We start from the raw sequence: 3,988 nt of genomic DNA on the forward strand, positions 1-3,988 counted from the left end.
TTGCGTGCGTGCCGCCCGGTATGCTTCGAATCCGAGCTCAAGCGTGCAACGAGCCGTCTTTCCGAAATGTCCTTAGCAACGAGCTTGTTGATTTATGGATTTTTTTATTTAATGGCACAGCTGATAAATTTTGTCTCGAGCTGCTGGACCGTGCGGACGTGGTCCACGCTCCTCCTGTATCGCGACGTTATAATAAACATTAAGTTTGTTCTCTTTATACCGCAGTGTCTCCTTTATTTCCGCGAGCGTCGGGAGTGCGAGCGAGTGAGTGACTGTGAGTGATCGAACGACGCGGCGAGCGCAACATTTTGGGGGCTCGTCCGGGATCGAAAGGACGAGCTGCGCTTGTAAGACGAGATGGCCTCGACCGCTCCCACGAGGAAACGGCTCAGGATAGCGACTCCACAATCGGACGCTGCGGAGATGACGGCGGAAGTCGTCACACTTCAGGCAGTGATACGGGAGATCCGCGAGATGCGCGAGGAACACGCACGAAGGGAGCGCGAATACGCGGAGAGGTTCCGCCGCCAGGAGGAGGAGCTACATCGTCTCCATGGGACGAACTCCAGCGATATCCCGCAGCTAAGTCCCTCAATTAATAGAGTGCCCGGGGACTCGAGAGCGCGAAACGCGAGCGGCGCGGAAACGTGGGGCGCGTACGCGGGGGAGACAGCCGCGGTCGCGAGCGGCGCGGCGCGAGTGACGGGCGCGGGTGAAGACGCGTTCGGAGACGGAGTTCCTCGCGGTATTAAACTAAAGCCCGATACGTACGACGGGACGGCGCCTTTACGCGAGTTTCTTCCGCAATTCACGCTTATTGCCGTTGCGAATAAATGGAACGAGGCAGAAAAAGCGGTCGTATTGGCGTCAAGCTTGCGGGGGAAAGCACGTTCATTGCTTGATTCGTTCGCCGACGGAATCGAGTCTCTCTCTTACGCGAAATTAAAGGCAAAGTTAGAGCTGCGTTTCGGTGAAAGTGAGCTCGCACAAAACTTTTATCTGCAATTCATTAACCGGAGACAGCGCCTGGGCGAGGATTTCGCAGCGTTGGGCGCGGACTTAGAGAGATTATCGCAGAAAGCGTATCCCGAATGCTCACATGAAGTTCGCGATAAGATTGCGAGCTCTCAATATGTCGCCGCGTTGACCGACGATTTTGTGAAGCGTACCCTTCAAGTCGAAAGAGTAACGTCACTTAGAATAGCGATTGAGCGTTCGAAGACGCTCAAATTTGTAAACCAGAATCGTTTTTCAGAAAAAAGAGACACTACGCCGGGAGAGTCTCGTTCCGGCCAGAATGAACGCCGGAAAACAAAGGAGTGTTGGGGATGTGGGGCAACTGGGCACTTCCGTTCGGAGTGTCCCGCGCAGAAACAGGAAAACTAGCTTCTGTCGGGTTAATCGGGGCTGGCTCGACAGGCGAAGTCCGGGCTCCGGTTTACACGCGCGGCAGAGCTAATGTTATTCGCCGACTCGGAGGCGTGGGCGCGGACCCGCGCAGACGTTGTTGTGTTAATAGATTTTTAGATAATAAATCTTGTATTCTTAGAATTGTTCGATTTTGCTGCGTTTTTAAATGTTTTATTGCAGAAATTAACATCAAACGGAAAAGGTATGGCGACAGAGGAATTACAGTTTTCTCCTGGGGAACCTTTCTGGACTGCCTCTCTCACGGTTTTTGACCGTGGTTTTCCCGTGAGACTTAGGGCGAATGCCGAGGCAGGAAACAGAGAGCTCTTGGAGCGATGGATCCACGGAAGATTTCCCCCTCTGGTACCGAAGAAAGAAGACCCAAGCGCGCAAGACTCAGGAGGAAAGAAGAGCACCGGCGGCGGAAGGCAGGGGTCAAGCGGAGTCTTCGTCATGGAGCCTGGCCAGCTCTATGAGAAGAAGAAGCTCCGGAGTGCGGTTGGGACCAAGAAAAGGACGGCGCCCGGTAACCTGTGGCGGCAGCCCGGGGTAGGGCAGGAGGCCGTCCCGGTACCCTGGAATCGCATGATTGAAGAGGACCTGTTGTGGAAGTTGGGATGGACGGGGCTCGGTAACTCGGTGCAGCAGCACGAGGTGAGCAGGAAACCGTCCAGTCAGCGGCTTCCCTAGTTGCAGCAAGCTGCCTCCCTGATTGTCGGGACGACAATCTGAAGAAGGGGGGCAGTGTTGCGTGCGTGCCGCCCGGTATGCTTCGAGTCCGAGCTGAAGCGTGCGACGAGCCGTCTTTCCGAAATGTCCTTAGCAACAAGCTTGTTGATTTATGGATTTTTTGATTTAATGGCACAGCTGATAAATTTTGTCTCGAGCTGCTGGACTGTGCGGACGTGGTCCACGCTCCTCCTGTATCGCGACGTTATAATAAACATTAAGTTTGTTCTCCTTATACCGCAGTGTCTCCTTTATTTCCGCGAGCGTCGGGAGTGCGAGCGACTGAGTGACTGTGAGTGATCGAACGACGCGGCGAGCGCAACAATATTATATACTGATTGTGAGATTAAAGAGATAGTCGCCCGAGTAGTATTTAATGTGCTATACTTTGCGCCCTTTTGAAATCTGCTATTAAGAAAATCAATAACATCTGAAGTTTTCGTATTGAAAATATCCAGTCCTTTAGTATGTGCATAGTCCCACCAGCATTTCAGATTACACTCGTATTGTTTGAGAGTCGACTTCGCATTGGAATCGACCATCACATTCACGGAATCTTCACTGACTCCCTTCCTCAAGAATGCTGTCCTGATAATTTGCCTACCACCAATAAAAGGTGGGGGGGCTAATGGATGAATCTTGTTTCTATAAGGAGATATTAATACTTGGGTTGAATGTGATGGTAGGTTCAGTAAGTAGCGATATAAAAAAAGGGTACCAGGGCTGTGTTGGCCATAAGTATACTACAAGTACCCCTACCTTATCATTGATGATTTTTCTTAATGTACGAAGGAAAGTGCGAAGGGAGGAAAAGCATAGAAAAATTCATTCTTCCAGGGTCTAGTGAAAGCATCTACTAAGTCTGCTTCAGGATCAGGGAAACGAGAGTAAAATTTATTACATTTTCTATTTAGCCTAGTTGCAAATAAATCTATTAAAAAAGGTCCAAATTTTTTTTCGATTTGTTTGAAGGCCGATGGGGAAAGTTCCCATTCAGTGTCCACGTTAGTATTGCGTGATGCTCTGTCTGCTTGTATATTCTCTACCGACTTAATGTATGATGCTTTCAGCCATATTTTCCTCTCTTTGCACCATTTCTAAATATCCCTGGTAAGTTCGCTAAGGTTGTGACCGAACGATGCATAATCGGGCCACGGGGTACGCTATTTTGTCCTATTAGTCATCGGTCGCCACTCGGTTTAACCTTTATATACCGAGAAGGTAGGTATTCGTAATGAAAATCAGCCAAAATGTGAACAATTTGTTTAAACAATTTTATTTTTTCAATCCCGCCACAACTGCTCGATAAGCATCGCCTGAGCTCTGGATACCGCTAGGTATGACCTCAATCGGCCAGCCAGGGATACCTGTTAGCCGGACAGCTGCTTGATCAGGTAATATCTCCTTAACCCTTAGACTTTTCAGATTCCTGCCACGGTTGCCTCCTCTGGGATGCTCTGCCGTTCACCTCCACTATCGATCATTCATCTACCTCATCCGTGGAACCATGATTGCCGGACAACCGCTTGATCGGCTAAGTCCCGACATTAATATAAGTAAAACGCTATTAATTCTCTTTTATTTTCAGGTTTCGTCGACAGCTGCTTCATCACCATCGCCGATGTCGTAGATCACCGCTGCTCACCGATGTCTAGGATCAACGCGTCTAGGAGATAGCCGGACAACCAGGTAAGTACGAAAACTGTCCGCGTAACTACAACTAATATCAACTTTTTTCAGGTTTCCGCCACGGTTTCCTCATCAATGGCCTCCTCTGAAGTAGAATCTGTGATGACCTTGAAGATCGGACCACGCTATCACCAAGATGGCCGGACAGCCGCTTGTTCAG

At 49.8% G+C, this 3,988-nt stretch overlaps 1 long non-coding RNA gene across 1 annotated transcript; it reads left to right on the plus strand.

Annotated features, from left to right (window-relative positions):
- Positions 1–3,391: 3,391 nt before the first annotated feature.
- Positions 3,392–3,988, plus strand: LOC139817416 (uncharacterized). The gene is made up of 3 exons (XR_011733231.1): positions 3,392–3,533; positions 3,728–3,828; positions 3,880–3,988. It is a non-coding gene; the product is annotated as an uncharacterized lncRNA (long non-coding RNA).

The sequence above is a fragment of the Temnothorax longispinosus genome, chromosome 8 (assembly GCF_030848805.1).
Source record: "Temnothorax longispinosus isolate EJ_2023e chromosome 8, Tlon_JGU_v1, whole genome shotgun sequence".
In the NCBI taxonomy this organism is placed as follows: Eukaryota; Metazoa; Arthropoda; class Insecta; order Hymenoptera; family Formicidae; genus Temnothorax; species Temnothorax longispinosus.